Source organism: Ursus arctos, unplaced genomic scaffold, assembly GCF_023065955.2.
Source record: "Ursus arctos isolate Adak ecotype North America unplaced genomic scaffold, UrsArc2.0 scaffold_6, whole genome shotgun sequence".
NCBI classification, from domain to species: Eukaryota; Metazoa; Chordata; class Mammalia; order Carnivora; family Ursidae; genus Ursus; species Ursus arctos.
The window spans coordinates 83,220,713-83,245,822 of NW_026623078.1; the positions used below are offsets into that span (position 1 = coordinate 83,220,713).

The 25,110-nt window shown below is 55.0% G+C and overlaps 1 protein-coding gene across 10 annotated transcripts in view; it reads right to left on the reverse strand.

Moving 5' to 3' along the window:
- TRAPPC9 (trafficking protein particle complex subunit 9) overlaps positions 1 to 25,110 on the reverse strand; it is a 593,937-nt gene that overhangs the window by 18,567 nt on the left and 550,260 nt on the right. The gene's annotated exons all lie outside the window — the stretch shown is intronic.

The window sequence follows — 25,110 nt, forward strand, 5'->3', positions numbered from 1 at the left end:
GTTGGTCTGCTGCCTCAGCTGGGACGCAATCACGCTGATTGCACCTCCCAACCCCATTTCTTGGCACTTAGTAGGCATTCAATAAATATTTGCTGCATTGAACTGACGTCATCACTCCAATATGAACCTTGAGCTGAGACCTGCAGAGAGACGCTCTGCAGCACCCTGGTTCCTCTGGCTCAGGGGGACCCACATGGGCAGCAATCCCTCCGGCAGCACAGCCAAGGCTTCCCTGGCTCTCTGGGCCTCAGTTTCCTTCTGAGACATGAGGCAGTCACCAGAGACCCCCAGAGCCCTTTCCCTCTGACTGCGTGGCCTTAGCCACCTAATCGCCAGCACATGTCACCACAGACTCGCAGATGGCATAAAGCCTAGATGCCACAGCTACCCAACAGAGACAGCCCTGACATCCCCAGGAGCACTGTCTGCGGTGGCCGCTGACACCCATGCAGGCGCTGCTCTAGGGTGAGGCCTTCGTCCCCCGGGGTTGGCAGTGCAGACAGCCCCCCACCAGAGGCAGGCTTGACTTAGGAGTGTTGCCCCACCCAAGGTCATGGCCCCTTCCCCAGGTGGCCCACATCCAGTAACTGGCTGACATGGGGTATTGAGGCCCAGATCCTTCACCCCAAGGAGCCATCCCTGCTCCAGAGCTCTTGTGGGGTCAGCGGAAGCCTTCACGGGGGCTGCACCTCAGTCTGGCTCCTCCGTATACCCAGAGTGCTCCCTCCCTGTGTCCCACAGGACACCACATGCCAGTCTCCACCCTGGTGCGGGCCAGGGACCCTGATCTGGGATGCAAGCCCTTCCCTCCTGCTGTTACAAAACCAGCCTTCCATTTTGGGTCAGAGGCTCAAACCCTGGCTGAACGTCTTTCCGAGCCTCTTTTTCCCCATCTGTAAAATGGGCCAACGCACTAAGTGCACACAGCACCCTTTGATGATCACACAAAGTGAACCACAGGAGCTTCACTGTGCACGATGCTGTCACTGCCTGAAGCCCCGGGAAGGACCGGCAGGGCCACCTGCTTTGGCTGTTGGGGGCCAGTGGAATAGGGGCTGATGAGCTGGCCCTCTGCCTGCCTCATGGGTAGCCGGGACGGTGCCGTAGTTTGGCAGAGCAGAGGGAGAGAGGTACAAAGGGACGGTGAGCTCTGTGCCAGCCAGCCCGAGTGCGCCCTGCTTCCCCCTGCTGCCCCAGCGCTGGGGGACCTGCTCCTCAGGTGCTCTGTGCGGGACAAATCCCGATCCTAGGATTACACGGAGCACGTGCTTCGAGGGGCCAGTATCAGGACAACGTGGCCCAGCTGGCCTGTGCTCACTGGAGCTGACAGCCCTGGGAGCCGCCCAGCGACTGCTCCAGCATCACCTGTGCGGAGCCATGGCAGGGGGAGGGGGCTCGGTCCACGTCCTCGTCCACTTCTGGGGCTGCTGGCCGGGCTGTGGCTGGTCAGCGAGAGGGAAACAGGGGCAGAGGCACCCGTAACAAGCTCAGGTGCTCCCCCTAACAATGCTGAGACTAGGGGTGCCATCCCACCCTCCGATAATGACCCGCTTCCTGCCACGCGGCCCACACGGAGCAGAAGGGATGGCCGCCGCACCCGGGGTCGTCCAGGACCTGGGCTGGCAGTTTCCGATGGAGGGTTAGCACCCTTGTGGCCAGAGGACGAGGAGCGGATGGACAGTCTTGCTAATGGGCACGATTCCTGGCCTGTGAGCGGCGCTTGTGTGCATCCTGAGTGAAGCCGGGCGCTGCCGTGGGGTCGTGGGTACCCCGTTCCCGCGCTTGGTCTCCCAGGCCCTGCCTGATGACCCCGCACACAGGTCAGAACCCGTTCCTCTTCCAGACTGACTGCACTGCCCACAAGTCGTACACCTAGTAGGTGCTCAGGAAATGCTCGCTGGCAGACACACCATTGTTACCTGAGGGGGACGCCCCAGCCCAGACCCGGGACGCCTCCCACAGGGAGACGTGTGGCAGGAGGCTACTGCCTGGGCCCGGGGGCCGGGAGGGCTTTTCCAGTCCCTGAAAACGTGGTCCTGCAGAAGCACCCTCATTTTTTAAACAACACGGTCCCAGGGATTGTCCCTGGGCCCCAAGGTGGTCTCCTTGAGAGAAGAGGGCAATTGGGGGGGGGGGTTAGACACATACTAGTTTGCCCTGTCCCACTTGGAAGGGAGTCCTGCGACACGCAGAGCCCGAGGCTGGCACCTGGAACGCCCGTGTCTGCCTGCCACCTGAGCCTGCGAGTGGCTGTCGGTGCCCGTTGCCCGCCCTGCATGTGTCAGCAGGAGCTGGAGCTCACACCAGGGTCTACCAGGGGCAGGCGGCTGTGTCGTGCTGGGCTCTACGTCTTCTCGGCTGATGGAGAGAAAACCTGAACACCCGGGCTTGGTTCACGCACGGCCTGTTGCGACCTGCTCGCTCTCATGCTGGTTGTGGGGCGCAGGGATGAGGTCCCGGAGCGGGAGACAGACACAGACTCCCTCCGGCCTGCGATGCACAGGACAGCGGGGTGGGGGTGCCGGGGGTGGGGAGGCGCAGGGCGCAGAGTGCCGGTTTTGGAGCTGGAGCGGGGGACGGCCACATACAACGTGAGCTGCTTAACGTCACTCAACCGTACAAATGCTTCTGTGGCCCAGTTCACGTCCAGTGTATTTGACCACATCAAAAAATATATGAAAGCAGATACATTAAATTTATAAATAAATTTCCTTAAACATTTTAAATTGCATTTAAGTAAGTTTGTAAGCGGACCGAACAGAATCAAATGCTCCCCCAAAAAAGAGACTGCTAAAGTATCAGACTTGTCAACAGAATCATAAGACGGGTACCAAAAAGCTTGAAGAAGAGCTAAGATTTCGAATTTAATGTCATAAATTTAAATAGCTTTTTAAAAGAAAGCTAAGTCTTCGGACAATTTTTCTATGAAAAAAAAAGGCACCCCCGGAACTTGAAACCTTTGATGCGCAGAACCCCCGGGGTCGCGTCCCTCTGCCTCCAGCCAGCAGCCCCGGGCCCCCACCACTGCTGGGACCCCAGCCCAGGGCCTGGTCTTTCTCTGCTGTAAGAGTCATCTGGCACATCCCAGGGCCCCAGCTGTGCTCCCCTTAATCCTGTGTTTCCCAAAATGGGCCCACAACCACCTGCCTCCAACTGCTTTGGGACAGGGGATGGTTACACCGAACTTCATTCCTGGCCTCCCGGCCCAAGGGGAGGGTCCTAGGGTTGTGCCATCAACCACTCTCTGTGATACTGAGCCACAGGAGGCAGGATCAGGGGAGACCCAGCCCCACTGCTCCTCTGGCTCTTCCCACAGGCTCCCCAAGGCCCCAGAGAGCACTCCGTGGGCAGGGCGGTCTCTAGACAGATTGCTGTGTTCCCATCCCCCATCACACAGTATGTGTATTGCTCCTGTTCGCACTGGGCAGGGCCTGTTCTTTTCAGGAAGTTTCTTAGGTTATAGGCCCCTCACTGGGCCCCCAGAGGTTGACTACATAGTGGGGAGGAGGACAGGGGCAGGACAGGGCAGGTCTGCCCAGCAGTTTCATGGGCAGTGGTGTGGCCTGGGACCCCCATACTATGGAGGAGGCCAAGAACAGGCCATCTAGGAGGTGACACAAGCCTTCCCCCCTGTGGCCCACCTTAGGAGGCCAGCTTCTCCCACTCCCCTCTAGTTGTGGGCCCCCAGCCCCCCCCCTCACTGCCACTTCTGGCTCTAGATGGGGTGCCTGGTCCCCGACTGCCCACCGACCTCAGAGCAGGCAGGGCCTTGGGGACTCCTGCGGTGCAACCTCGGACCTCTGTGGGCCTGCACCCCTCCCACCAGGAGCATCTCGTGACCACATGGCAGACCCTGAACCAGGCAGCTGGGGGGAGGTGAGCAAAAGCCCAGCACAGAGTCCGACAGGGTGGCAGGAAGGTCGGAAGTGAGTGCAAATGTGAGCTGATGGGAGGAGCAAGGCTGCCACGGGCCCTGATGAGACCCAGGGTGTGGGCTGGCGCCTGGGGACCCTGAGGAGATTCGAGAGGCATAGCCGGGAGGGGGTGACAAACAGGCCCCTGGAGCACACCTCCGTCGGGCTCCTCTGCGCCCTCCCCTCCCGGCCCGAGTCCTGCCAGGTCAGTTTAGGGAGAACCCCGCCCGCAGTGTCTCCTCACGCCTGCTCTCAGTGATGCTCCCACTCGCCTGACGATGAGCAGGACCCCGGCCCTCCCGGCCCTGAGCAGCTGGTGTCCTTGGGCCCACCTGAGCGGGGCTCCCGGGGTCTGCCATCTGCCCGGGCCACTTAGCCCTCCCTACCCCGGCTTGGAGACAGGTGGCGGTTTGCAGGCACAGTCTGTTCCTTGGGGAGCTGGGGGTGGGGGGCTCCTAACCTGACAACCAGGAGACTTCATTAGGGCCCCAAGCTCCTGCTGGTCTCCTCAGGCAGTCACATGGCACCGCACCCCACCCTTGGGGGCTGCCTGTTGCTTCCAGCCTCCCTGGGTCATCTCTGGTCTGGGCAGAGCCCCTGCAGCAATGCCGCCTCTGTGCATGTCCCGGTCCTGGGCTCCACCCCACGTGCCTGGGAGCTGTCTCCCTGTCGACCACAGACTATGTTTCCAGCGCACCCGGCACGCGGAGGCTGACCCACTGAAAAGGCAGCTGGAGGAGCGACGGAGCCTGACCCTGCCTGGCTACGGGCCCGCCTGCCCGTCATCCCACGGAACCTGCCGGCCTGAGTGAATGATGGCCAACGGGCTGTCCTGGAAGAAGTCCCTTCATGAGGTTCTAGGTGCCCACCTGAGGGCCCCTGCGAGCTCTGAGATGCCCACTGCTAATATGACAACAGCGGGTGTAGCCCACCCTTACTTCTGACAGCTGGAAGGGCCCCTGCAGGGGGCTGATCCCATGCCCTGCACCCCGCAGCCCGGGACGAGGAGGCCCTCGTCCTCTTCAGCCACCCTGTGAGACACCCCAGCCGGACCCCAGGTGCTGGGGACACGGAGCCCCCGGGCTGGATGCTCTATGCACGGCGGGCTCTCAGCAGCGTGGTGACTGCCCTGGGGAGCTTGGCGGGAACCAGAGGTCCCGGGGTGACGCAGTGGGCCATCCGGGGCTAGTCCTGGTGCTCTGCCGCTCTGAACAGTAGCACAGCGCTTCTGCTGTTGGCCTGCGTGGGGCTGGGCACAGGGCAGGGGTGCCAGCGGCTGCGGGCCAGAAAGCGGAGGCCCAGGGAAGTTCAGGGAAGGCTTGTCCTCACCCGGCACACAGCCCACGTCTGTGACACCTTTGCAGTGTCTGACGGCCCTGCTTCCCCGTCCGCCCCCACACGCAGCGCTGGCCCCTCCTCTGGGCACTGGGACCTGGCCTGCAGGCCCCTCACATGGGCTCGGAGGGCGACAGGGCTGCCATGTCCACGCAGACCCCCTCCACCAGGCTGTGAGCTGCCTCAGCCCCTCGCCTCCGAGGCCTGGCCCCGACACAAAGTCCTTCCAGGACCCACCCCCATTCTGCTCCAGCCCACACAGCCAGCCATCTCCCCGGCAGCCTCATGTGGGGGCCCGACGGACCCTGCCTTTAACTCCCGCCTCCACCTCAGCTCCAGAAAGGCCCAGTGACACCTCTACGCCCCCCCTTTCCGCATCCCCTCCATCCATCTACCAGCCAGACCCACCAGCTCCACCTACCTGGCCTCCTGGCTGCTATTCTCATTCTCCACAGAGCTGTAGAAGTCATATTGCATAACTTCCCTGCTTAAAACCCCCAGTGGCTCTTTAGTTCACTTAGAATAAAAACCCACATACGGCAGCAGCCTCCCCAGGACCCTCTACAGCCTGGCTCCTGCCCATCTCTGTCTTTTCCCCACAGCCCACAGGGCTTCCTTCTGTTCCTCAAATGCACCAAGCTTGCTGCCACCTCAGGGCCTTTGCACGTGCCGCTGTGCCTGGAACACTGCCCAGATCTTCACATGATTGGACCCTGCCCATCATCGGGCTCCCCACTCAAGGTATCCCCCCAGAGAGGTCCTCCCTGGGCCCCACGGGCTCTCAGCTGCAGTTCCGGTTGCGTATCTTAGCAGCACAGCACCGAGTGAACAGTCTTCATGTGTGGGTCTCTGTGGACCATCTGTCTCTGCAGCAGAAGTCAGGAGAGGACAGAACAGATTCTCCCTCACAACCTCAGAAAGAACCAACACTACTGACACCTTGATCTCCCTCACAACCTCAGAAAGAACCACACTACTGACACCTTGATCTCAGATTTCTGGCCACCAGACCGAGGAGACTGAAGAGTTCTACTGTTCAGGCCACTCAGCGTGGACCTTGTTATGGCAGCTCAGGGCGCTATAGAGAAGTAAGGCAGCCCAGCCCGCCATGGAGAAGGCTGACAACGGGACCTGGGAGCAGGGAGCGCTGGTTACCCCTGCTACACAGCAAACTCCCGCAAGACACAGTGGCTCAAACCACAATTTTGTTTAGCTCCTGATTCTGAGCTGAGGTCAGGAATTGAGGGAGGGCTCGTCTGGGCCCCGTCTGTCTGTCTGTCTCTGATCCGTGTGATGTCTGTGGGGCCTTCGCTCCTTCCTGCCCCATCCCGGAGGCTGCCTCCTCCTCAGGGTCCGCCTGCATGGCCCCTCACAGCATCACGGTCTCAGTGTGGTCACGCTGTGTACGTGGTGTTGACATCTGAGGGGCGGCAAGCGCGCCGTGAGGCCAGCGTAAGGCTTCGGCACCCCTGTGCCATATTCTGGGGGTCAAAGCAGCCACAGGGCCTTCCCTGATCCAAGCAGGTGCAGAAAGAGGTCCAGCCTGTTGACAGGGGAAGCGCGATGCTGCACCACAAAGGGGCATGCGGGCCGGGAAACACCACAGCGGACGCGTCCCAGGAAACCGCAATCTGGCACAGCCGTGGGTTCTGGCGCCCTCCGTAGCAGGGACTTCCCCCTAAACAACAAACACTGCGATCGGGGCCCTCGTGGGCTGGGGGGGCAGGGCGGGGCAAGGGCCGTGGGATGCACGGACGTGCACCGAGGAGGCCATTTCCAGTTCAGGGAAGCCTGCCGACGAGCACACGCTGGCACCCTGGAGGTGGGCGAGGGAGGGTCTGGATCAGCCTTTCTGCTCCCTCCTGGTCTGGCTGATTGGCCCCTTACTGCGCACTGACAAGCAGCACATTCCTCTCTAGGCCAACGACACTGTCTCCGCGAGACTGAAACAGCTGCTCGCTACGTCTGCTTTTAGCAGGAAAGCAATTTCAGTCACAGAGCGGTGTCCTGGGCTGGGCACCAGCGTCCTCGCCCGGGGGGGTTGGCAGCCACGGCCTTTGCCAGTAAAGGCAGGGGAGAGATGCGGGCCAGCAGGGCCCACCACACCACCTTGGGGCTCAGGGCAGGAGCACCAATGGAGACACCTACCCGGTGTCCAAACGTCCACAAGCGTACATCAAGCTATGAAACCATGACATAAAATTTGTTTTATCCCTCCTCCTAACTTGACAATAACACCTTCGAAAGGACAGGGAGGGCCAAGTTCAAATCAACCCAGAATCTCTGGGCCCCTCAGGGTTCAGGGCGGGAGAGTGAGGACGCAGGGGGCTCCAGCCCTGGCTGGCTCCCCCCGTCCTCCCCTCTCACACTTTGGCCTGCTGGGCCTTCGACAACCTCAAGGCTGGAGATGTTCACTCTGACTGTGGACGCGTGATGGGCCCCACACCTTCCAGGACCTCGAGCACGAGGCGTTGAGCCAACAAGCACTCTCAGGGCACTGGACCCACCCTCCCGTCCCTCTCTGCTCTCTGGGCTGGGTGGCCCCCACAGAGACAGCCCCTGATGGTCAGCCCTGAACCCAGAGCCACACAGCCACTCGCTCTCCAAAGCCTGGTGCCCTCACCCCTCTCCCGGAACCCCAGCGTCCTCCTGCTCTCCTCTCCCCTGGCCGCCACAGTGCACGTTTGCCTCCCACGCTCTGCTCCCCTTCACACCTCTCTCCTCTGGACTCTCCGCACTGGACAGACGGCCCTCTACGGGACAGGGAAGCTCCCTCCTGGCCCACCGGGAGGAAGGGTCCCCGCCACACCTGGTCAGAGGAGAGGGAGCCCTGACTCCAGACAGACGGAGTCGCGGCCAGGAAGGACCTGTGTGGTGCCGCCACGACACACGCAGCTGAGCAGAGGGCTTGCTAAGGGCTGGGCGTTGGAGGGCCCAGAAGAGTGGCTTGTCGTGAGCATATGAGGAGCCAGCATGCAGATCAGGCTGCTTGAAAACAGTCTGTTCTCTTAAATAATTCAATCATCTCCACCATCCTCTAAGCAGCATGTTTGCTTAGGAAGGGGGTGCAGGCCTGGGAACCTGGGGCCCCAGCTCATCCCTCTTAGCTAGGGGACTTAGGTCCCATCATAGCCCTGAGCTGCACTATGATCCCAGACAGCGGGGATCAAAACTCCTGCCCTGAGGCTCCTGGGGTTATGGGGATGGGGCAAGGCAGCAGCCAGGGCCCTGCAGCCACAGCAGGCCCCAGGTGGAGAGAGGAGCCACAGCATGGGCTGTCCGGGCTCACACCTCCCCTCTGAGTCCCAAGTCCACGCGGGCCATCCCCGCTTACACCTCCTCCACGTGGGTCATCCCAGCTCACACCTTCCTTCGGAGTCCAGAGCTCATGCGGGCCATCCCGGCTCACTCCTTCCTCTCTGAGTCCTGACTCCACACAGGCCACCCCAGCTCATGGCTCCCCTCTGAGTCCAGAATCCACGCAGACCATCCCGGCTCATTCCTTCCTCTCTGAGTCCAGAGTCCACACGGGTCGTGCCGGCTCATTCCTTCCTCTCTGAGTCCAGAATCCACGCAGACCATCCCGGCTCATTCCTTCCTCTCTGAGTCCAGAGTCCACACGGGTCGTGCCGGCTCATTCCTTCCTCTCTGAGTCCAGAATCCACGCAGACCATCCCGGCTCATTCCTTCCTCTCTGAGTCCAGAATCCACGCGGGCCATCCCGGCTCATTCCTTCCTCTCTGAGTCCAGAGTCCACACGGGTCGTGCCGGCTCATTCCTTCCTCTCTGAGTCCAGAATCCACGCAGACCATCCCGGCTCATTCCTTCCTCTCTGAGTCCAGAGTCCACACGGGTCGTGCCGGCTCATGGCTTCCTGAAAGCGGGAATGGGTCTCTGTAACGGGACTGGCTGAAACTTGTCCATTCTTTGACGTAACAGGAAACCAAATAATATTTTCCAAGGGCCTTAACACTAACGAGGTGCTAGACGTAGCCCTGGGCATGTGTTAAGCAATTCATTCATGTCTTCTCAACAGCCCTATAAGCCAGGCTTTAGAGAGGAGACCGGGCTCAGGTAGGTTAGGTAATCTGATTAAAGCCACGCAGCAGAGCCAGGATTAGGACATGGCTATCTGAAGACAAAGCTCGTGCTCCTTCACCACCACCACACTAGGGCCTGGTCTTTGGAGAGAGTGAAAAACTCTGCGGGTTTATCTAGGAAAACAACTCCTTATTGAAACGTCTTCACTGAGTCATGGGGAACTCTGAAAATCAGATGGAAGCTATGGCTTGTCTTCCCTACCAGACGGCCCTTTCAGTCTGTCCATCTGTCCATCCCTCCTCTCAGCAAACTCTTTCACGGGGCATCCACCACGTACCAGGGCCTGTGCTCAGTGCCGGGAACCGAGCGAAGTCCCCGATTTCCAGGGTTACCCCTGGTGGGAGGGGAAGCCAGCAAGCGGCGAACACACACGCACACGCGAGCACGTCTCTGCGTTTATCAGTGACAGATCGATGCAAGGCTGCTTATGTCGCCGTCAGCGGTGGTCTCTGTAAGAAGGTGACATTTACGCTGAGCCTGGAAGGAGCTGGACCTAAGATATCTGCGGGAACGTGTGTCGGGCCGAGGAAGAGCGGGAGGAAAGGACTGAGCGCACAGCAATCCCGGGCAAAGACGAGAGCAGAGGGCAGAGGGCTGAGGCCGAGAGGGCCTCTAGAGCGGGGAAGCGCACAGCTTTCCATCAGGTGAGACGGAAGCCCCCAGAGGGCTTTCAGCAGAGGAGACGTGGGAGCTGACAGGTTCTGCGGGCTCTGTCGGCCTGCCATGAGCAGGACAGAGCGACATGGGCAGCAAGGAAAAGGGGGGTGCTCAGACCAGGTGAACGGTTGGTAAGGTAGGAAGTGGTCCCGTGCAGCGTGCCTGGGGGAGAGCGAGCCAGCCGGTGAGGACGCACCCGGGTGCCGAGCTGAGCAGGGATCCGGGTGGGAAGAGCCAACAATGGGGATTTGGGAGCCCGGGGGATTACAGAGTCCATTTTGGCCTTTATGGAGCTGAAGCGCCCGTTAGATATCTCAGCAGACGCGCTGACAGGGGCTGCGTGGGGGGCGGCACGCGGACACATGCTGCAGCACGGAGAAATCCAACAGCACCGTGCTACGCGAGCACCAGACACAGAAGGCCACCCGGGTGTGACCCCCATGCATGCAAGACGTCCAGTCGGGCGAATCGTGGAGACAGGAAGTGGATGCGGGGTGGCCAGGGCTACGGGGCAGGACTAGGGAGCGATGGCGATACAAGTGTTCTCAAATGAGACGGTGCTGACAGCTGCACAGCTCTGTGAAGATACTGAACCACTGAATTGTACACGTTCCAGGGTAAACTGTTTGGCGCAGGGATTCTATGTTGGTTGTAAAGACAGAGTGGAGGGTGGGGACAGAAGGAAGGTGTGGCTCTGCTGAGAACCCCTAGGGCTCAGGTGACCGGGGGAGATGTCGGGATCCGCACACCCAGAGGTGGTGAGAATAAGGGCAGGGCCACACAGGTGCAGATGGTGCCGCCCAGAAAGGGGCGTTGGGGAGCCAGTAGTGAAGGAGGCCCTTCAGAGAGAGGCAGATCGGGGGACCACGTGGTGACAGGAGGCATGGACGACAGCTCTCTGGCCAGAGGGGTGGGGACAGCAGCTTGCTGCATGTGGGGAGGGGGCTTCAGAGAGCCCAGGAAGAGGGAGGGAGGAGCTGTCCAGACAACGGGCTGTAATGGGGGTGCCTGGAGGAGGGCAGGGCCACAGCGTCTCTGCAGAGGGGCGCGATCCGATGCCAGGGAGCCAGGGAGGACTGCAGAGCTAGACTTGGAGCAGAGCCATGCCACAGCCCAGGACACCACAAAGGGGTGGGTCTCAGAGAGTGGCCAGACCATCAGCCTGCATCATTCCCTCCTTCTCTCCTCCCTCCTTCCCTGGTCAGTTCCTCTCTTCTCCATCCCATGCCTCCTGGCTCACAGACCTTGCTCAGAAGTGACCGTAAGGACCTGGGCGGGGGCCCACGTTAGGGAGCAGGAGGAAGGGGAAGCCGCACTGTCAGGGAGGCTCCATGGGAGGGCGGGCCTGGGAAGCGCAGGCCACCTCCGCGGGGTGCCGCCCAGAAGATGCGCAGTTATGCCATCGTGGGCCTGTGCACGGGTCTGCACTTTCCTGACCAGATGGCCACTTCCACGTGATCTTCTGAACGCTCTGAGGCCCCAGAAGGTGAATAGCCAGGATTTCAAAGGACGGGGTGGGCCCGGGCAGGAGGAGAGGTGAGGGCAGGAGAAGAGTCAGTTCAAGAAAGAAAATCGAGGGAGGGCTCGTGGTCCGCTCTCGGTCGGACCCGCGGCCAGTGCAGAAGGCCCTGGATTCTGAAGCCCTGAGGAGGCAGAGAGCCCGGCTCCGGCAGGCCCTGTGTGCTGAGCCGGGGCGTCTGAGGCCGAAAGCAAGAAAGCGAGAGTGGGTACGAGAGACACATGGGCTGGGAATGCAAAGCCCACACCAATCTGCTTCTGGATCACACCCGACGTAGCGCTTTTCCCACAGCTGAATTTCACACCCAGGAATGAACATCAGCCCGGCCGACCACACCGATCACACCGCGTCCCTGCGCCGCTCCCTGGCGGGGACCTCTGCCGGGCCAGGGGTGGGGGAGCCGCTCAGCTGGGCTTCTCCACACTGGATCAGGAGCTCGGAAACCGCCGGTGGCCCCGTTTAAGGACACAGATCCAGTCTGGAGAGCTTTATCCCCAGAAGGGTTACAGGCACAAAAATAATCACCGAGCAATTTTCATAGACAAAACATCTAAGACACAAAGCAATTCAACAGTGGAGTGTTTGGCTTTTTCTCTTTTTCACTAGTCCTCAGGGAACCTGTCAAATCCCCTTGGCCCCAAACACGGAGGAACAGAGGTGGAAAGCAGAAGTTTCCAAGACTGGGCACTGCCTCGAGCTCCAGCTGCCGTTGCAGGACCTGGGTCTTCGGCAGGACCCTGCTCAGGCTCCGCCACGACTTATGACTGTGGAGGGGACCGGGTCGCCTTGAGGTTTCTCCACTCCAGCTTACTGGGCAGCCCACAGCCCCCATGGCCCAGGCTGGGCCAGGCCCTGGTCCACCCTCTGCACCCCCACCCCCGCTGAGTGTAAGGGCTCCTCCCCCAGCTGCCTGCAGAGCCTCACACACATTCTCCATGTGCAAGCTGTAACCCAGCTAAACCTTCGACAGACACGTACTGACTTCTGCACCAAGGTACCTAGAACCAGATCATCGTTCAAATCAGGGCTCTGACGCTCACCACCAATGGGACCTTGGAGAGGACACGCCACTTTGGGGCAGGACGTGCCTAACCAGCAACAGGTGGGAACTCAACAGGCCAGTCCCTGGACAGGCACCCCACCCATGATGTCTGCTGTAAGGGTCCCGCTCCCAGGGCTACACCCACAGGAGGGAGGACACAGGTGGGTCACAGGGCTGAGGCTCTGCATTCAACAGCCTTCCCGCCTGGCCCCTCCTGAGAGACCCTTCTTCAGGGCCAAAGCCAAGCATATGTCACATCTTCTGGGGAGCGTCCTGTCCTCCAGAGGGAACTGCTCGCTTGTCCCACACTTCTGCTGTAACAGTCTCCATCACACAGTCCTTGTGTCTGTGAACACTGGACCCAGCCCTGCACAAGCCCTGGTCGACAGCTGCTGCAATGTGCCCACCACCATCCCTCCCCTCGGCGATGACCACAGCCATGACTGCCAGCCTCTGCTGGCCCCAGGGCCTTTGTACACACCACCTCACTTAATTCCCATGACAGCCAGTGAGACAGAAATGGCCATTCCTCACACCACAGACATGAAGACAGCCCCCTAGAAGCCAAGGGGCCACACCACATGGCTGGACCAGCTCTGATGCCCAAGCACTGCTCCCCCAGCTTTGGCCAAGTGTTCTGGGGTGGGGCCGAGTCAAGGAGCTGGACACAAGGAGAAAATGCAAAGTGCCATGAGAGGAGAGTCAAATGTCTCTGCCCAACAACAGGGGGGCCGTTGGGCTGGCTGGGAAGGGCCTTGCCCTCGCTAGGATCCTCAAAGGCTGGGTGACATAGGCCTCCATAGAGAACTCAGGCAGGGGAGGGAGAGAAGGTTCCAGATGGAGGACACATGGGAGCCCAGTGCAGAGGTGGGAAGGTGGGTGTGAGCCACAGCAGGCAGCTTTCCTAGCTGGGCCCAGATCCAACAGAGGCCAGAGGGATAGCAGAGGGGATGGGCACACGGTCCCAGGAGAAACCCCTATGGCCCAATGCCCCTCCTGGTCAGGAATCAACAAATGCAATGGCTATTGATCAATCCTGCCAATCTCCAAGGCCTAGGTATAGCCTATAGCCTGCTTATAAACTCACTCGGGATCCAAATGGAAAGTGATCATTCATTAAGCCAAATGGCCCAGGTGTGTGCACAGGTGAGCCCACTCACACGGGTCTGTGCACTCAGGTGGGGAGGAAGAGAACCCAATGGAGTGCCCTCCTCTCCCCCCACAGGGACCCTGCAAAGTAAAGCGTATCCCCTGATTCTGGAGTCGAGGAAATGGAAGCAGCCTGCCTGTGGACACCCACAAGCGGCAAATGGCCGAGAAGAGTGGACGGCCCCTTACTGGCGAGGCCCAGCCACTCCTTGCTCGGAAGAGGGCCAGGGGCCCCAGCAGCTGTAGTGTCCTTGTGGGTGGGGTCAAGGAGAGGGACGGGGCACCCATGTGGGGACCCTTGCTCCCAGGGGTTGCAGACTTGCTTGGAGAGGAAGGTGGGCATCCGGAAAGATGACGGAGCAGCCCCGGCCAGGGCCTTGTGAGGGTGCCCTCTACAGCCCCCGCACCACTTCACTGTAGCTGTCTCCACGGCCACCCATCTCAGCCCCACACTCCCAAGGCCCCAGGGTCCTGGCGGGAACCCGCGCTCACCGAGAAATCCCACACTCTGCCTGTCAGCTCCCTGGCCCGGCTGCACCCCAGCTGACCCCCCACCGCCCTGCCTGGAGTCCTGCGCATCTCCCGATGAGCCCCAGCACAGCGTAGGCGCGTCTCTGCAGAGCAGCTTCGTGGAGGAGGTGGGGCCTGGCAGGGCTGACCACGTCTCCTTCCTGCTAAAGCCTGCTCTGCCCATTCTGGAGCCTCTAAGGAGCCTGTAGGACAGGCTTCGGGCCTGGGCCGCCCCTCAGCAGGCAGCAGTGCTCCTGTGGGAGTGCTCGCACCCTGGCGGCACCATGTGGCAGGGCCGCGCGAGGCTGGCTGTCCGGGCTTAATGCCAGGAGCACCGGGGTCTCTGCCTCTGTCTTTGCTCACGCCGGGGGCTGTAACAGGCTTTAACTAAAAATCCAAAGGAAAAGTGAGATAGTACTTAGTGCTAATTGGGATCATTAAAATGAAAGTAAGTGAAGATAAAGCCCCCAGTGGCTGCCAGAGGCGGTGACTGTGCTGGAGCCATTCCTGAGCCTAAAACCACCCTCCGGTGTCCCGTGAAGCAGCAGACAGAAGCTCATGGAATCAGCCAGAAAGGCAGACTGCCTCTCGGGTGACCAGGTGGTGACAGGAGGGTCCTCCCCGAAGGCAGGCCTCAGAGGTCGGCAGAACAGCCTCTTCCTCCTTGCCCTGCCCCCACGGCTTCGTGGCCCCCTCGGCTTCATGGCCCATGCTCCATCACCGCCACCGCCCTGGAGCACACCGGCCAGCCACTAAAGCAAGCTGCACCATCTCCATGGGCCTCTGTGCATGGCGGCCTCTGTGCCTGAAGCCAATCGATCAATGAATCAATGCATTCTTTCACCCAATGACCCTTAATTCAATTCCTCCTGTGTGCCAGGTACTCTTCAAGAAATAAACACAAATTTCTAGAAAGAAACGGAATGTCAAAGTGCCGGCTTTCAGGAAGCTCCTATTCTGGTGGGGAAGGCAGAACACAGGCCAAGAGGATGTGCCTTGTTGGTAGGGATTGGTCCTGAGGAGGGGCCCTGCTGGAAACCATGCTGGGGGGCCAGCAGCTGCAGGATGGACGAACAGCGAAGAGGGCTCTCAGGAGGGGAGGGGAGGGGAAGCAGAGCTCTGGGCTGGGTGCGTGGGTGGGTAGGAAGGGAAGACCTCTCACCCCTGCTAGGCCCCCTCCTGCTGGCCCCTCAGCAAGGGCGGCTGCTGCCCATGCTCCCAGCCCCTGCTCCCAGCCCCTGCACTCGCCCCGGGGCAGGCACTGTGTTCCCCAGCCCAAAAGCAGCAGCTGGCAGGGAAGAGGTGCTTGCTAACATTTACTGAAGGAATGCGGGTGTCTCCCTGCCAACCCGGGAGCGCCTCATTGCCGTTCATTATGGAGATGGTTATTTCCCGATAAGGACAGGGAGGCTCAGTGAGGGGAGGGCACGCGTCTCCCTGACAAGTGAGGGCAGAGCTAGAACTGGCTTCGGCTGCTCGGGCCCAGCCCCAATCCCAGCACACACTTTCGGGAGTCCCACAAGTGACAGAGAACACACAGTGGGCTAGTCACAGACGGACATGACCCAGTGGTGTTGACCTTGAGGTAATGTGCCACAAAGAGGCACATGGAAAGCTGTGACTCAAGGGTCCCCAAAATGCCCAGAGGGGGCCCGGGAGGCTTCTTGGCAGGTGGATAGCCTGGGGTTGGAGCCCCGGGACAGTGCAGGTCTCTCCCCACTAGACCCTCCCGACCCAGTGACCCGTGTGCCTCCTGCGTGTGGCCTCCAGTCGACACAGGGAGGGACTCCCGGGAGGAGGCCCTCAGGGTGCCCCTAGTTCTCCAGATGAGATCTCCTTGGCTCCCTTTTCTAATAAATGCAAGAGACTAGAATATTGGTCTCTGGGGACCAAGAACCAGGCTGTGATTAGTCATTCGTTTTGTGCCTTCCTTTCCTGTAAACATTTCCCCTTTTCACAAGCTGATAAATTTGCTTTTCCCAGAAACTGAGAAGAGGGCCTTTGGCCCAGGCCAGGCACAGAGTGTGTCATTCAGGGCGAAAAATCACCAGCTGCTCTCCTGGAGCACCAGCAAGTTGAGGGGCTGAGGCCACGTCTCGGAGGGAGGGCTGCAGGCTGGCGCAAGGCAAGGGGTCAACGCCAGCAAAGACACAGCCTGGCCTCAGCTGGGTGTGAGCACAGAGTCTGGGCTGGGAGCCTGACAGTCTGGGTCACCGCTGCCCCCTGGCCTCTGGGCTACAGGGCACTGGGAGAGCCACTTCTCTCTCTCCCCAGGGCCCCATGGCGAAGCCCAGGCTCCAGAGCCTTCAAAGGCCTGCCTGACCTCAGCCAGGACCAAGTGCCCCGTACTGTCCTCCATAACCATCCGTCCTTCCAGCCTCGGTGCCCAGGCCTCAATGTAGCTGTGCCCGCATGGAACACCTCTCTCTCCACTTCTGCTGCTGAAATCCAACTCTGCCTTTGGGGCCCACCCGAAGGCCCCAGACTGCTGTGATGTCTTAGGGACATGTGCCTGGCACAGTGGCTGGCCAAGGCTCAGCCTGGAGGCTCACGGTGCCCCTGCAGCCACTGGGCATTCCCAGAGGTTGTGGGTGTTAGCATCCAGCCCGGGCCCTACCTTACCGAAGACAAGAGGACAGGGCTGGGCAGACTTAACCGGGCCTATGCTGGTCAGCAGGCACTCGGGATCTAGACACAGTACCCTCAAGGTTACTGGCCTGCACATCAATGCCAGGCCCAGCCCAGTCAAATGACTGGGTGCCCAGAATCCCTCAGCAGCATGAGAGAAGCCTGCCCCGCTGGGCCAGTGCACTAACCGGGCAACGTGAGCTGCCATGTAAAGACCTCCCATTGTTTGTGGTTCAGCATTGACCGGTCTGTCCTCGGAAAGGCTGGATGGCCCAGGGGTGAGGATGGGTGCTGTAACCCATGGGTTAGCACGGCTTGTTTCCAGAAAGGGGATGCTCACGACTCACTCAGGAACTATGATTCAGAATCGCTGGCCCAATTCTCCACTGCAGCCAGGCCCTGAACCCAGCCTCCAGAGTGGCGTCTGCCCGCCAGCCCTGAGCACATCAGGAGCCTGGCCCCATTCGTCTGCCTGTGAGTACGGGTGTGTATGCACGCACATGCGTGTACACACGGAAGGGAACACATCTGTGTCATGGAAACACATGTGTGTGTGGCTTCAAAAGCTCCCAAGCCAACAAATAAATTTTACTTGAAAAACTAGAGTAAAGTTCCTTCAGGGAAACCAAAAAGGATTTTGAGACCATAAAAGCAAAAGTCCATCATACCTCTGAATTCACATAAAATGACCATATCATTATTTTTTCCTGAACCACAGATCCAACGCGCCTTAAAATGTCTGCGGCTCCCGCACCCCTCGGCTTGCGTGTGACCCCACATGGAGCCTCCCCTGCCAGCCTCGTCGTGGACTGAGCCCCAAACACTCAAGTTCCAGCCATCCCAGGGCTCTCCTACCTCTCTGAACACACCTGGATCCCTCACCTGCCGTGGTCCTGTGCCTGGACCATCGTTCAAAACTCAGTTCCATTGGCACCTACTCTTGTACTTTCTACCTCACGGTCAAAACATTCACCTTTTCTATGGATTTGTTCTAACATTCAGTAGGTAGCATTTTGGATTCTCTGTCCACGTAGCACCCCCAGGCCGGGTACTTCTCAGGGCAGTGCCGAGCGGGGTCTGCAGACGCCAGGTGCTTAGTAAACGTCCGCTGAGTGAATGATGGGGACCTTTAGTTTACTGAAGTTTTTTCAGGGGAGTTGTCAAAATTCCTTGGATCTGGTTCCAAATTAGCCACATAGGAAATGGAGCGTGCCTGTTTCATTCGCAGTGTTCTCCTCCTGGCCTTGTAGGGGCTAGGTACACATTTCCTGAACGAGCAAATAAATGAATAAATGACTTTCTTCTTGACAATAATGAATAAGTTATTCATCCTGCCCATGAGACTTCTTACATATTAATATGCACTTCGGTGAAACAAAACCATGTCAAAACATCTACAGTGAAAGAGACTTTCACTTCCAGTCAAGAAGGAGTAGCAAGGACAGATTTACCCTCCCTCTGGCACAAGACAAAATGAGACAAAATGCATGAAATGACGGTTTTCAAGAGACTGGTCATTAGGCAACAAAGTACAGTGACCCCTGAGAGATGAGAAAGAAATGAGGCAAGCCCTGTGACACCTCAGCTTGCTGCCTTGAGAGCTTCTGGGCTGTGACACAGGGAGAGGGGCCCCTGCGCCTCTGTGGGTTGAGGAGACAGAGCAAAGAGTCCAGGAGATGAACGCAGCTAGAGCTCCTAGTGTAGAGAACTTGAAAGACGAGAGCAAGAGGGGGACTACAGAAGATTCCCCTTACATACTCAGTGGAGTACCGGAAGGACCCAAGGCCGGTGGGCGGGGGCTACCTAAAAGGACTGGAGGGAAAAGTGTTGGGGGCTCACACAGACCCAGGAATAGTGCCTGCTCCCAGCAGCAGACAACAAAACATCAGCATTCATAAGGTGCTGGCCTACTTAGAAAGCTCTCGCCTTCATAGTAAGGCATAATTAGCCCCAGACTAAACACTGCTCTGGTCCTGCCCCAAAAATCTTGAAAGCAAAAACCAAAATGATATCACTTTTTCTAAGTAATAAAACCATGTCCTGGAATCTCAAGGATATTTATATCTAGCACCCAACAAGATAAAATTGATAATGTCTGGCATCCAGTGAAAGATTACCAGGCAAGCAAAGAAACAGAAAAATATGACTCACAATGAGGAGGGAAAAAACCACCAATCAAAACAGACCCAGCACTGACATAAATGTCAGAATTAGCAAATGAGAACACTAAAGCAATTATCTCTCTCCCAGATGTTCAAGAAGTTAAGCAATGACACAGAAGGCACAAAGAAGACCCAATTCAAACTTCTATCAGTGAAACGTACAATATCTGAGATGAAAACAAACTGGGTGGGTTAACAGCAGATTATACATTACGGAAGAAGAAGTAAAAGTACATGCATTTGAAGACATGGCAATAAAAATTATCCAAAATGAAATGCACAGATAAAATATTTCATAAAACGAACATTGGTAAAAGCTCTTAGAAAATTTCAAGCAGCCAAACTTATCTGCAATTGGAGTCCCCTGAAACGGAGAACAGAGGGAGACAGAAAAAAAGGACTGAGAAAAACTGAGTGGCCAAAACTTCTCTGAAATTGATAGAAACTATAAATTCGTGGATCCCAAAAGCCAGTCTAACCCTAAGTACAAGACATACTAAGCAAACTATGCCAAGGCACACTATATGACAGCAATTTCTCATCAGAAACAAGGCAAGAGAGGAGACAGCGGAGCACCGTCTTAAAGTACTAGGTGGGGCGGGGGGTGGGGAACAGCTCACCTAGAATTTGAAACCAGGCAAAAAATAACTTTCACAAACTAGGTAACATTAAGATTTTTTCAGAAATATAAAAGCAGAGAAGAATTTAGCAGAAGGAAACCTGAACATTCAGAAAGGTTAAAACCTTTGAGGCCCAAAGAAAATGACAGCAAGTGAAAACAGAGATCAATAAGACACGATGACGGCACAGGAGTGGTAACCACACGGGCAAATACACACGATTTTTCTTTCTTATTTAAATCTCTGTAAAATAAAAATGTTTTGTGGAATTTGTAATATTATAGAAATAAAGGGTATAATAATAGTATTAAAGTTCAGGAAGAAGAATTGGAACTGTACTATTACGAGGTCCTTAATGTATACATAAAGTTGTATATGTCACTTCCACATAGACTGTGATACCATAAACCCTAAAAAAGCCCCTACAATAATAAACTGAAAGAGTTATAGTTATAAGCCAACAAAGGAGATAAACTTTGTTCGCGGATGACACGATCATCTATGTAGAAAATTTAAAAGAACTGACAAAAAAACCTCTTGGAACTAGGTGTTATGGCTACACTGCTGGACATAAGGTAAAAATACAGAAGTCAATTACCATCCCGCCCCCAAGTGAAATACTTAGGTACACATATAACCAACTATGTGTAAGATTTACATGGTAAATCAACAAAATTCTCGTAATCAACAAAACTCTGATGAAAGTAATTAGAGAAGTACTAAATATAGAGAGAGATAATCCACGTTCATGAACAGGAGGACAGAATGTTGTCAAGAGGTCAATTCCTCCTAACTTCATTTACAGAGTCAATGCAATCAAAATAAAAATCCCAGCAGGTAATTTTTTGGACATCGACAAATTAGTTCTAAGTTTTACAGGGAGCAGCAAAAGAAAAATAAACAAACAAAAGCAAAACAAAATAAAAAACCCTGTAACAGCTAACACAATATTAAAGGAAAAGAATAAAGTCAAAGAACTGACACTATCTGACTTCAAGACTTACTACAAAGCTACAGTAATCAAGACAGTGTAGTGTTGATGGAAGAACACATGGATCAATGGAAGAGAATAAAGAGCCCAGAAATGGATCCAGGTAAATGGAGCTAACCAACCTCTGACAAAGGAATAAAGGCAATACAATGGAAAAAAGATGGTTTTTTCAAAGAACAATACTGGAACAACTGAACAACTGCATGTAGACACAGAGCTTATACCCTTCACAAAAATTAGCTCAAAATGTATCACAGACCTAAACATAAAATGCAAAACTACAAAATTCCTGGAAGATAACATAAGAGAAATCTAGATAACCTTGGGTATGGTAATAATTTTCAAAAGATTTGGTAAGCAGGAATTCACTAAAATAAAAAACCTTCTGCTCTACAAAAGACATTGTCAAGGGAATGAGAAGACAAGCCTGGGAGAAAATATTTGCAAAACATGTATTTGGGAAGACTGTTCTCTAAAATATACACAGAACCCTTAAAACTCAATGACAAGGAAACAAACAACCCAACTAAAAATGGGCGAAAGACCTGAACAGACACCTCACCAAAGCAGACAAACAGATCGCAAATAAGCATTTGAAAAGATGCCTCACATGTCATCAGGGGATTGCAATTTTAAACACTGAGATAGCACTGTGGACCTGTTGAAGTAGCCAAACCCCAAACACTTACAACACCAAATGCTGGTAAGGATATGAAGCAATAGGAACTCTCGTGCCTTGTTGGTGGGAGTGCAAAATGGTACAATCATTTTGGAGGACAGTTTGGCGGTTTCTTACAAAACCAAACAGACTCTTACCATACGATCCAGCCATCATGCTTTTTGCTATTTATCCAAGTAATTTGAAAACTTACGACCACATAAAACCTGCACAAAAACTAGCAGTTTGCCAAAACTTAGAAGCAACCAAAACGTTCTTCAGTAGGTGACTGTTTAAACTGTGGTCCATCCAGACAATGAAATACTAGGCTAAAACGAAATGAGCTCTCAGCCATGGAAAGACACGGAGGAACCTTAACTGCCCATTGCAAAGTGAGAGAAGCCAGTCTGGAAAGGCTCCACACTGTGTGATTCCAATGACATGACATTCTGGAAAAGACAACACTATGGAGACAGTAAAAAGATCAGTGGTTGCCAAGGGATTAGGAGGAAAGAAGGATGAAAAGGCAGAGCACAGAGGATTTTTAGGGCAGTAAAACTCCTCTGTGTGATACTATAATACAGATATATGAATATATGTCATTATACATTTATCCAAACCCATAGAATTTACAACACCAAAAATGAACCCTAATGTAAACTATGGACTTTGGGTGATACTGATGTGTCCATGTAGGTTCAGTGATTGTGACCAATGTGCCACTCTCGGGGTGGGGGGAGGTCCTGACAGTGGGGGAGGCTATGAGAGGGTGAGGAGAGAAGGTATGTAGGAACTCTCTGTACTTTCCATTTAGTTTTGCTGTGAAACTAACACTGTTGTAAAAAAAATGAAGTCTATTTTGTGAAATGGAATCACAAAAATACTTAAATCCAAAAGAAGGCAGTAAAAGAAGAAAATGGAAAAAGGACAGTTGGGACAGAGAAAATCAAAGCTCACAGACTTAAGTAAAGCTAAGCATGTTAATAATTATGTTAAAAGTTAATAGACTACATGTAAATGGGCCCAAATAAAAGGCAGAGATTGTCAGGATAAAAACAGAACAAAATTTTAAAAGACCCATGAATAATATGTTGCTTATAAGAAATGCACTTTAAATATAAAGATACAAATAGGATAAAATTTAGTGTATGGGGAAATGAATATCCCGCTAACACTAATGCAAAGAAAGCTGGAGTGAATAGATTAATATCAGAGCAACTAATACCAGGAAATTATGAATGTTATCTCATAATTATAAAGGGGCCAATTCATTAAAGGACATAATTCTAAACGTTTAGTACCTAATAACAGAGTTTTAGGATTTGTAAAGTGAAATCGGATAGAGCTGCCAATAAAAACAGAGATATCCACAATTGTAGGTGCATATTTCAACACCCTCTCTCAACAATGATACAAGTAACCAGAAAACCAACCAGAGCATAAAAGACTAACAACACATTCAAATAAGTTGATCTAATTAACATTTATAGAACATATTCCTCAAACAGCAGAATATACATTATTTTCAAGTAAACATGAAATATTTACCAATAAAGACCATATTCTCGACCATAATTTTAACAGAGTTTGTGATACAGAAAGCATGTTCTCTGACAACAATGACATTATATTAGCAATCAATCTCCAGGAAGAGATCTGGAAAATCTCCAAATATTTTGAACAACACACTTCCCAATAACCCTTGGGTCAAAGAAGAAACTAAATGGGAAATTAGAAATTATTTTCAACGGAGTGAAAATGAAAAGCACATATCGAAATTTGTGAGATGCCAATAAAGCAATGCTTACTGGGAAATTTACAGCACTAAACACCTACTAGAAAAAAAGAAAAATCTCAAATTTACGATTTCAGCTCCTATATTAAGAAATTAGGAATCAAGGAACAAATTAAACCCAAAGTAAGAAAAAAAGAAAAAAAGGAAGTCTCAAACAGCCTAGTAAAATCACTGAAATAGAAAACAGAAAAGCAGACAGAAGACCGGCGAAACCAGAGCTGGCTCTTGAGCAGCCCGTGGAGTTGGTGCACCTGCAGCCACACGGGCAGGGAGGGAGGAGGGAGGCCCGAATCATCACAGCAGGGGCGAGGGAGGTGATGTGCGGACGTCCCATCCTGCAGCCCACGATCCCGCTCCTAGGCGGGACTCCAGATACACGAAAGCCCAGGTCCACATGGAGACTTTTACACAAATGGCTACAGCTGCTTTGTTTCTAACAGTCCCAAACTGGAAGCAAGCCACACGTCGACCTCACGTGAATGGATGAGGGACATGCGGCGTGTGCATACGAGGGACTCTGCTCAGCCACAGGAAGGAGCAGACGTCTTACTGACACACGCCACGATGTGACTCAGTCTCAAAGCAGTTGTTCTGGATGATAGAAGTGGGTCAGAGAAAGAGTACCTAGTGTAAGTACCCACTGATCTAAACTCTAGGAAACGCAAAGTAACCTGCAGTCATGGAGGGCAGCCTGGTGACTGGAAGGGGGCAACCAGGGAAGAGAGGGGGGCTGGCGTTGGCGGGCCCTGCTGGGCACTCTCCAGTCACAAGGGTCCTCCATCTTCCTTTTTTTTTTTTAAAATTTAGATTCAATTAGCCAACATACAGCACATCGCTAGTTCTAGATGTAGAGTTCAATAATCCGTCAGTCGCGTATAACACCCCATCCTCCTCGCAGCCCAGAGGCAGAGCTGCTGTGTCCGCCAGGATGGGTGAGGACCTCAGCCCAGGCAGGGGACTTCTCCCCCGGGGTCTCCTTTCCAGCATGAGAAAAGGGCCTCAAAAAAAGCTTCAGCAAGAACAGATCAAGTCAAAGACTTTGACGTACGTTTAAATTTGTTCCACGTCTTTATCAGGTTGTTAAAAATTGGTGACTACTGAACTTTGACTTTACACTTATTTTTCAGATCAGCCTCCCTGTTTCCCAGCTGTGAATCTAGCGCTTCCCTGCCCTTGGTCAGGTGCAGCCTACCCGTCTGCACGGGGCAGTGGGCTTCTGCCCTGGGGACGCTGCGGGAGAGCGGCTCTGAGGCGTGACCTGGAGCAACCTGTGATCTCGCGGAGGCCCCGCTCCCAAGGGCTATCAGCACAAAACAAGTCCAGGCACAGAAGCGTTCTGGAAGGCACGGAGGGCTGCTTGGAGACGAGAGGACTGCCCGTGCACTGGGGGGACACCCCTGCCCCATGGGGGCCTCCCTTGTTACCAACTCATTTCCAGGTATGGCAGAGGGCATTTGGACAGGCCCTGGCCCTTCTGGCTATGTGGCTGTGAGCAGCCACTTCTCCCTAAACTTGTTCCTGCTGGGTGCAATGGCAATGACAGTACGCGCAGTGGACAGGACAGCTGCCCAGGTCACAGACACTAGCGTCCCTCGCAGAGCCTGGCTTGTGGCAGCCCCTCCCCTCCCAGTCCCTCCTGCAATGCTTCACACCCGGAGTGGCCACTGTGTGTGCTGGTGTGTGGGGGAGAAGGAGGGGTGGTGGGTTAATTTAAAATTTAACTTGCTTTCCTTTTCCCACAGGGAAAAGGAGTGGGAACAGGTTTCTAAAAATAGCCTGGCCTGTCAAAACTGGTAACCATCAGGCAGGGCAAAGACAGGGCTGCTTGGGGAGGGAGTGCAGTGAGGAACAGGGAGGACTCCCAGCTTGGAGCTTCTGTTGCTGACACCTGCCAGTCTCAGTGGCCAGCGAGCAGCCCACATCCTGGGGCCAAGACTGCCTCCCAGGTGATGCTACCGGAAACGGGCACAGACAACTCCCGACAGGTGCCACTATGGAAGTAATGGTGGGGACCACCAGGGTCAAGTGC